Source organism: Centropristis striata, chromosome 20 (assembly GCF_030273125.1).
Source record: "Centropristis striata isolate RG_2023a ecotype Rhode Island chromosome 20, C.striata_1.0, whole genome shotgun sequence".
Lineage (NCBI taxonomy): Eukaryota > Metazoa > Chordata > Actinopteri > Perciformes > Serranidae > Centropristis > Centropristis striata.
Window position 1 is genome coordinate 33,327,511 of NC_081536.1, and position 10,000 is coordinate 33,337,510.

At 34.4% G+C, this 10,000-nt stretch overlaps 1 protein-coding gene and 3 non-coding genes across 5 annotated transcripts in view; all 4 read right to left on the bottom strand.

Annotated features, from left to right (window-relative positions):
• The window catches only part of LOC131993303 (bone morphogenetic protein receptor type-1A-like), a 55,899-nt gene extending 53,154 nt beyond the window's left edge, over positions 1-2,745 (bottom strand). Inside the window, exon 1 of one of the 2 annotated variants that reach the window (XM_059359148.1) lies at positions 2,494-2,745. The gene's annotated coding sequence lies outside the window, so the exon portion shown is untranslated. Of the gene's footprint in view, positions 1-2,395 lie in introns of both variants that reach the window. The other variant, XM_059359149.1, reaches the window with a different exon arrangement.
• Positions 2,746-5,967: 3,222 nt separating this feature from the next.
• On the bottom strand, positions 5,968-6,041 carry trnat-ugu (transfer RNA threonine (anticodon UGU)). The gene has a single exon. It is a non-coding gene; the product is annotated as a tRNA-Thr (tRNA).
• A 271-nt stretch (positions 6,042-6,312) lies between these two features.
• Positions 6,313-6,386, bottom strand: trnat-agu (transfer RNA threonine (anticodon AGU)). The gene has a single exon. It is a non-coding gene; the product is annotated as a tRNA-Thr (tRNA).
• An 835-nt stretch (positions 6,387-7,221) lies between these two features.
• trnat-cgu (transfer RNA threonine (anticodon CGU)) lies at positions 7,222-7,295 on the bottom strand. The gene has a single exon. It is a non-coding gene; the product is annotated as a tRNA-Thr (tRNA).
• Positions 7,296-10,000: the final 2,705 nt, after the last annotated feature.

Below are 10,000 nucleotides of genomic sequence, written 5' to 3' on the forward strand. Positions count from 1 at the left end.
TGAACATTCAATACTGGCTTCATAAAGCTTTTTAAGGCTAAAATCTTCTTTTTCAGCACTTTGATTCAGATCCAAAGTGATTAATCAACTAATCAGTTCGTCTATCAACAGAAAAATAATGATTTATCTATACCTCTAGTTGTTTTTAATGCAAAAATGACAGAAAATGTTGTTTTTAGCCTCTCAAATATGGATTTATCTGTTTTTTTCATCTGTTGTTTATCATATTAAATACAGCATAAATAACAAACAAAAGCCCACATGGCTGCCTCTCTGCTCTCTTTACTTGTTTACTGTTGTTTAAACAGCTTTATTTCTAACAAAAAGAAAACAAAGCCAGAATAACAACATTAAAATGTGTCTTTTAAATGTGATAAAATGTGAAAATCACTGTTTGGAAACAGCTTTATAAGCAAAGTTAGCTCACCATGCTAACAACACAAACATCTCCCAGTGTTTCAACACAACAAACAACTAATAAATCACTCAAATTATCATTAAAAACAGACTTTTTATGCAACTTTGACCACAATTAACTCAGGAAACTAAAACTCAAACATGATCCGGCATCATCATTTCAATACTGGCTTCATAAAGCTTTTTAAAGGGTAAAATTATCTATTTCAGCACTTTGATTCAGATCCAAAGTGATTAATCAACTAATCAACAGAAAAATAATGGTCCATTTCTTGCTGTAGTAGTTTTTTCACCCAGAAATGACAGAAAATGTTGTTTTTAACCTCCCAAATATGGATTTATCTGCTTTTATGTGTTTTTCCTGTTGCATATCATATTAATTACATTGCTAATATTAAAAAAGCAGCATTAAACAAGAAACAAAAGCCTTTAAATGCTATTTAAATGTGATAAATGTGAAAATTGCTACTTGAAAACAGCTTTATAAGCAAAGTTAGCTCACCATGCTAACAACACAAACATCTCCCAGTGTTTCAACACAACAAACGACTAATAAATCACTCAAATTATCATTAAAAACAGACTTTTTACCACAATAAACTCAGGGAACTAAAACTCAAACATGATCTGGCATCATGCAACTTTAATGAACATTCAATACTGGCTTCATAAAGCTTTTTAAGGCTAAAATCTTCTTTTTCAGCACTTTGATTCAGATCCAAAGTGATTAATCAACTAATCAGTTCGTCTATCAACAGAAAAATAATGATTTATTTATACCTCTAGTTGTTTTTAATGCAAAAATGACAGAAAATGTTGTTTTTAAGCCTCTCAAATATGGATTTATCTGCTTTTTTATCTGTTGTTTATCATATTAAATACAGCATAAATAACAAAGAAAAGCCCACATGGCAGAGCCTCTCTGTTTGTTCTTACTCTTTACTTGTTTACTGTTATTTAAACAGCTTTATTTCTAGCAAATAAGAAAACAAAGCCAGAATAACAACATTAAAATGTGTCTTTTAAATGTGATAAAATGTGAAAATCACTGTTTGGAAACAGATTTACAAACAAAGTTAGTCAAAAATGACAGAAAATGTTGTTTTTAGCCTCTCAAATGTGGATTTATCTGTTTTTTCTGTTGCATATCATATTAAATACACAGTAAATATTAAAAAATCAGCATTGAACAAGAAACAAAGGCCTTTAAATGTTATTTAAATGTGATTAAATTATGAAAATCACTGCATGAAAGAGCTTTATAAGCAAAGTTAGCTCACCATGCTAACAACACAAACATCTCCCAGTGTTTCAACACAACAAACAACTAATAAATCACTCAAATTATCATTAAAAACAGACTTTTTATGCAACTTTGACCACAATAAACTCTCCCACCTACGAGGCTAGCTCGGAGTTAGCACAGCGAGCTAACAGTTGACTAAAACTTCAACATAAACTCGTAACTTTAAAGACAAAACGGCGACTTTTAAAACACAAAAGCGATTAAAACGTGTAACATGTTCTGAGTCGCTTTGCTGTAATTACAGACTGCAATGGAAACTATTCTAACCCAGGAATGTGGCTAACACTCCAGTAAATAGCCTGCCCCCAACACAAACACCGTCATGGTGTAAAATGTTGTTTTTAATTACTTGTTTATTATTGTTAAGTTTATTTAAAAAAAAACACAACAAACTTAAAACACAAGTAAACAAAACTTTTTTTTTTTCCACGACAGCAGCCAGAAGGATCCGTCTATCACCTGGCGCCAACACACACACACACACACACACACACACACACACACACACACACACACAAAAAAAATCTGTTCGCCGAACTCCGTTTAGTTTTTCTTAACTTATTCCAACCGCCTCACTATTAACTCAGTTATATAATATAGTAAGATATAAAGTTTTAAATTAATCCATAAAGACTTTATTAAGAGTTCTGCTTTATTTAAAACTCGACTAACCGTAAACACGGAGACGGTGACCGCTCCAGAGGGTAGACGGAGCCCAGAAGTCGGGCTCAGACCCGCAGGCTGGAATGAAGTTTTTTTTTTTTTTTTACCTTTTTTTGTCCCTCTTTCCCTGAATGAATCCCGGGAATGTTGCTCTCCCTTCGACGCTATATCCCGGTGGTCCTCCGGCCCTTAATCCCGGAGCAGAATAGAGTCAGGAGCGCGTTTATTTCCAGGTTTTCCTGCAGCAGCAGCGTCCCGTCTGCTCGCTCTGCGGTCTGACTGTCTGATGGTGGAGGAGAGCAAATACCAGCCTGGCGAGCAGAGATCCTCCAGCCTGCAGGATGATCCACTCTGAGGGGGAAAACACGCCGCCGGAGCCACGCTCGGCACGAGTGGGTGTCGGCCCACCACGCATGCGCACGCTATGTCACCTTTCAGGTGTGTTCAGGTGTGTTTCAGGTTAAAAATCGACATTTTTTTATAGTTTTCTGCACACACAGTTAGTTTTTTCCTTGCAAGTCTGCCTTTTTTGTGTATACACACACATTTTTATGTGTATATATACTACTATATATATATATATATATGTATATATATATATATATATATATATACACACACACACATATACTACATACAGTTATTACGCATAAAAAAATCTGGAAAATATTCGATACTCGATACATATTTTCGATACCACAAGGATAAAAACAAAGACCCCTAAATTTAACAGAAATATTTTTATTAACAAGAAAAATGCAACATGTAAAAATGAACAGAACCACAGGTTAAATATTTATAATAAAAACAGTTGCGCAAAAAGAAACTGCAACTATGATAACAAGCTTCAGATACTCGATACTTTTGAAAATGAGTATCCGGATACGTTTTAGTATCGATACTAATTTTGAGTATCGATACTTTTGACAACCCTAATATATATATATATATATATATATATATATATATATATATATATATATATATATATATATATATATATATGGGTGATTCTCATGAAGCCAGTCTGAGCTATGTCTGTGAAGATTATAATATCTTATTGACTTTTATAGCAATAAATAAAAAAAATAAAACTTTTTAAACTTTTAATATAAATGTTTATATTACAGCCCTTATGAAGCAAAAGGTAAAACACATTTTAAAAGTTATTCAATATAATAATCCTAACTTTCCTCCTGGATCTCTCCACATCTCAACTTTTACTTTAAGATTATATTCAGATTTTTTTATGCCTAATAACTGTATATACTTTCAATATATACATTCATATATATATATATATATATATATATATATATATATATATATATAGATATATATATATACATTCATATATATACTATAATCAAAACATAATGGTTTTTAACAATGTATAAAAGAACAAAATCAGAATGAAAATTGATGAGAAAAAATGGTTAAATGTTATAGTAATTATATAATCGTTTGCATTAAAATATGTGTATATTTTAATAAAATACATTTTGGTGATACCAGCTACCTTTGAGCATATTTAAGAAAAAAAAGAAAAAAGATGTTTTTTTTATTTAAAAACGTGTTACGGTAATGAATTTTGTGGTTTGAGCTGTTTGATGACTGTTTGACATACAAAAGACTAAAATAACACAAAAGCAGATGCAAAATATAGCAAAATAATATTATATATTTCAGTACAGTTCTACCCTAATAAATAAAAAAAGATGCAATATATGTAAAACATGAAAATATTTTTTTACCATATCTAAGATATTGTTAGTTTATGATAAAAATATATAATAAATACAATTTTTATTTTTTGTTAGTGTTCCTCAGGGCTGCAGGAACCTCATTCTCTCTGTTAGTTCTGTTTGGGTGAATTGCATTTTATTATTTAAAGATAAATAAATGAAAGAAAATTTAAATTTAACATTTAAAAAAAAATGCTGTCACATAATGTAACTTGCCTTGAGGCCTTTTTAGACATGTAATAAAAAATAAAATAAAAAATAATAATAATAATAATAATAATAAATAAATAAATAAATATATATATATATATATATATATATATATATATATATATATATATATATATGTATTTAAAGTATATACAGTTATTAGGCATTAAAAAAATCTGAATATAATTTTAAAGTAAAAGTCGAGATGTTGAGAGACCCAAGAAGAAAGTTAGGATTATTATATTAAATAACTTTTAAAACTTTTATTTTTTACCTTTTGTTTCGTAAGAGCTGTAATAAAAAACATTTATATTAAAAGTGGGGTTTTATTTTATTTATTTATTGCTATAAAAGTCAATAATAAGATAATATAAATTAGATAAAGTAGTTGCAATAAAAAGTTGGAAAAGTGCAAATATACAGAAGACTGAAATAACATAATAGCAGGTGCAAAATATGATAAAATAAAATAACAGATAACAGTAACATGCATAAAAATATATATACAATATTATATAAAGGCGTTTTATATAATTTCCAATTTTTTGTTATGTGAACCGAAAATAAAGTAAATTAAATCTGTGATTACAATCTCTTGTTGGCTGTTTGTTTGGTTTGTTTTAATTGTGTGAAGCTTTAATTCTTTCTGATCATGTTTTAATAATAAATGTCCTAAAACGGAGCATGTGTGTGTGTTGTTTTCTTCTGTTTCCGGTGTCCAGGCTCAGAGGCAGAGTGAGAGATCTTTAGTTTTTCTCCTCTGGGCTCCAATCACTGCTGCAGACCTGCGGGCTTTTATTCTGAAGAGAAATGTGAGAGTGACCCAGGCGCCCCCTGGTGTCGAGTAACGGGACATCATGAACTTTACTACTATTTCTACTGTTAATAATAAATAATAAATAATAATAATAAAAATAATAACAGACTAATACTAAACCAGTAATACATTGGAAAAACAAGAAGCAGTCTTTGGGTGTGACCTGACAGTTAGTTGGTGTTGCAACACTTTTATTAAACTCATGACATTTCTTGAAAGTCAGAGTGTGTCAGAGTTACTAATATTACCAGTGAAAGAGGAACTGATGTGACGCAGAATAACAGAAAATAGGAGGTTTTGTTTCTCAGTAAAAAATGGATTTCCTGTACAAGCAGTCACACCAAATATCTGATCTGATACAGGAGGAGCAGTGGTCTTATTTTCTCCAAGAATAAGTCAAAGTAAAATGTAAGTTTTCCCTCTGACAGTTCAGTTTTTCTTGAAATCTAGTTTATTTTCGAAGCCTACAAAAAGAAACCAAATGGTAGTAGAGTTATACAGACAGAAAAGTGAAAAATAACATTTTAAGCATTATTATACAATAAACAGCTGTAGTAGATACTGTTTTTGCAGGAAACACTCAGATTAAGGGACAGCTGGGATTTGAACACAGGATTCTCCAAGATTGGAGACTCCAATAGTGAGGCAATGAGGTTCAGACGCAAATTCAGCAAATTGGGTTTTTTTTTTAAAGATGCCCCAGCAAATTGTTGAATAGTCTTCCAATTGTCGCTTTGGTTGAAAGTTAAAAAAGAAAAATTAGGATATTTTACATTCAAATAATGTGACTAGAAAATTAACTGAAAAACAGGCACTGCTGGGATTTGAACCCAGGATCTCCTGTTTACAAGACAGGCACTTTGACCAGCTAAGCCACAGCGCCTTATAACGCCTGTACTTTTCTGTTGTATTAAGACATATCTGAATGAATGAAGATTCATGCTGCTAAGTTGAGTGTAATATGCAAAGGTGTGGTAGGAAAAGTGATGTGAATGAACAACAGAACCAAGAGAGTTAGTGTCAAGAGAAAAGGACCCAGAAGAGAACCCTGAGGAACTCCAGTCATGATGCTATAAGTTTCAGACAGAGAATATCTCCAAAGTGTACTTCAGGACCACAACTGTGTAAAGGAAGAGTTTAGCTCATCCATGATAAGGCACTGCTGGGATTTGAACCCAGGATCTCCTGTTTACTAGACAGGCGCTTTGACCAACTAAGCCACAGCACCTATGGGGTTTTTAAAAAGTAGGGGACCGACAACAGAACCCAGAGAGACTCCAATCGTGAGGCTATGAGGTTCAGATGCAAATTCAGCAAATTGATGGTCCAAACTGTTGAATAGTCTTCCAGTTGTCGCTTTGGTTGAAAGTGAAAAAAGAAAAATCAGGACATTAGACATTTTATGTACAAATCATGTGACAAGAACATCAACTGAAAATCAGGCACTGCTGGGATTTGAACCCAGGATCTGCTGTTTACGAGACAGGCACTTTGACCCGCTAAGCCACAGCGCATGGGGGAATGTGTCCTTCTCTTGTATCAAAGCCCCAGTTGTATTAAAGATATTTCTGAATTAATGAAGATTCATGCTGCTAGGTTGAGTGCCATCTCTCTGTCAAGAGAAACGGACCGAGAAGAGAACCCTGAGGAACTCCACAGTGTACTTCAGGACCACAGGCCACAACCGTGTAAAAGAAGAGAGGAGCTCATCCATGATAAGGCACTGCTGGGATTTGAACCGAGGATCTCATGTTTATAAGACAGGCACTTCGACCAGCTAAGCCACAGCACCTCCATTAACAGCTTGTGCCCTGATATCAATATTCTAGTTGGATCAAAAACATTTCTGACGTTCATGCTGCCACCTGGTTTCGGACCGGGAGAAAGACAGAATTAGTTGAGTGTGATCTGCATAGCTCAGCATTGTGAGAATTGTTGGTCCAAACTGTTGAATTTCCTCAAATCAGCACAAGTTGCTATTTTGGTTGAAAGTGGAAAAAGAAAAATCAGGACATTAGACATTTTATGTACAAATAATGTGACAAGAACATCAACTGAAAATCAGGCACTGCTGGAATTTGAACCCAGGATCTCCTGTTTACGAGACAGGCACTTTGACCAGCTAAGCCACAGCACCTGCAGGACTTTTAGAAAAGAAGGGGACCCATAACTGAACTCTGGGGGACTCCGGTAGTGAGGCTATGAGTTTCTGACGCAAATTCTCAATTAATTGTTGGTTTCAAACTGTTGATTATCTTCCAATTGTTGCTTTGGTTGAAAGTGAAAAAAGAAAAAGGACTTTAGACATTTTATGTACAAATAATGTGACAAGAAAATCAATGAGATAATGAAGACTGCTAAGTTGAGTGTCATCTGCATAGCTGTGGTAGGAAAGGTAATGTGAGTGAAAAACAGCTATTGTCAAAAAAAGAAGAAGAAGACCCAGAGGAGTTCCAGTGCTGAGGCTGCAAGGTCCAGACAGAGATTCTCTCCAAAGTGTGCTTTAGGAAGAGTCGAGCTCATTAACAACCAGGCACCGCTGGGATTTGTACCCAGGATCTCCTGGTTAATAGACAGGCACTTCAACCAACTAAGCCACAGCAAGTCCTCTGAAGGCTCCCTCTCTGATAAGAAACCCCCAGTGGTCTCAAAACACATTTCAGAAGACAGAATTAGTTGAGTGTCATCTGCATAGAGAAGGAGACCCAGAAATGAACCCTGAGGAACTCCGGTCGTATTGATCATCTTCATGTTGGTCCAAACTGCTGATTTCCCTTCAATCATCTCAAATTGTTGCTTTGGGTTACTTAACATGCATCCAGTGGACAGACAATGGACAAAACATGTGGTAAGTAAACTAACTTTTGAAAAAGCACTGCTGGAATTTGAACCCACAAACTCAAAAAAGAAAGTATTTAATTTCTAACAGCATAACATGGAATAATTGTGGACCTTTAACCTTTTTTAATTCCTGTAAAAGCCTTGTTTTATTTTGAACTTCTAGCATTAATAACATAATTAAAAACCTGAAATATGTATTCTATTATTCACATGGCCCTTATCTTCTTAGATAAGATATTTTTAGGTAAAATGTTAATTTAATATATCAAGTTTTGAGTTGTGACTCTTAATCAGAAAGTCCTGTGAGCTCAACTCAAAAATTCTGCAGGAAAAGATGATCTCAGCAAATGTTTCCAAGTGTTTGAAGTGCTCAATTTATTCAACTTGCAACACATACAGTATATTCTTCAAATATTAAAACCTGTTAAACAAATGTAGTAAAGCAGCTGAACCTCCAACAACCAGGAGAGTCGGAACACTTCAGCTTCTTGCCGTCCTTCATAATGTGACATTAATAATGTTTCACTTTCAGCTCACTGACACCAAAAACCAGTTCAAACACTCCTAATAAAGTAAAGCAGTGACACTAACTAATACTGACGTTGCCTCGTTCCACATGCTGCGACAAACGTTCTGCATGCACACATTCACCCTCTGGAAAAACACGCAAAATGTATAAAATATTCAGAGTAAAAACTGTACAGCAGCACACAGACTCATCCCGACTGGCCGAGTGTGTGTGTGCCAGTCAGACAGATCAAGGCACAAAAACACTGCAGGGAGTCTGAACATTTCCCCGCAGAAAGTCCTCTCAAAGTCTTTTTTAAGTTCATCTTAAAATCACCAAAAAATCCTTCAGCTCCAAATCATGTTTTCAGTGTATCTGAGGCTCCGTTCACACTGTGAAGACATCTGACACTGCAGGATAAAACAACCAGACGGTTTTATTTATTGTGTTTAACTGGAGGAAACAGAGAGAGGTTCTGATGTTGAGCTAGCTGCAGTTCCTCTAACGGCCACTAGATGCTGCTAGAAACACACGGCTCGTACAGAAGTGAACAGGAAACCAACAAAATACAACGCTACAACCTCATCTATGAAGAAAATGTCACTTCTCGTTTGAACTTTCGAGCAAATTTCAAGCTAACTGTTGTGAAAAAGGAGTGAAAAAACATGGCTATAGAGAGTTTGGTTCAGACGTTTGTTCTTTAAATTTAGCTGTAGAATGAGGAAGTTTGTGACTTGGTTACCATTTAAGAAAATTCCTGTGGTCACACATAAGTGAATGGCAAATGTTCACCTCCCGTTTACTTCCATTCAATAAGGATGAAGAGGCGAAGAAGATATTTGCTTCTTCGAGTTTTCAAGAAGAGTTCTCACTCTGCTTCAAATTCTGGTGATTTTGCCCATTTGGCAGCTAAATATGCAGATATTTCCCTCAGAAAATATTGTTTATAATATAAGAAATATAACATATTTCTTTGTTTTGTTATATTCCACCACTCAGCGCATAAACCCGTTTTTGAAAAAGGCAAAAACCACCTCGAGAGACCTTCATTACAGGTGTTTTATTGTTTCCATTTAGTTTTCTGGTGCTATACTTCAAAATGTGATCACTGGGGGCTGATTCTGCAGCTCCTCTTGACTTTAAACAGCTTTGAGTTTTAGCTCATTGTTTATTTATCCGACCCCAACCTTACTGCTGCAAAAAGCTGTAAAAAGCTGTAAAAAGTGATATAACACTACCTGCCCAGCAGCAATCAACAGTCAGACACAATTAGAGACTAACTGGTGATCATGGTGGAGCATTTAGCAGCTAACAGGGCAGATATTTCTCTCAGGAGTTGGTGGAGACCAAAAATGGAGCAAAAAGAGAATATTTGACACGTTTCATTATCTGACACAAACTGCAGATGTCTCAGAAATTAAACCATTTTAGATCCTGTGTGCAGAAGATAAATAAAATCTTTTGGGCTGCTGCAGTGTGAACGGAGCCTTGAA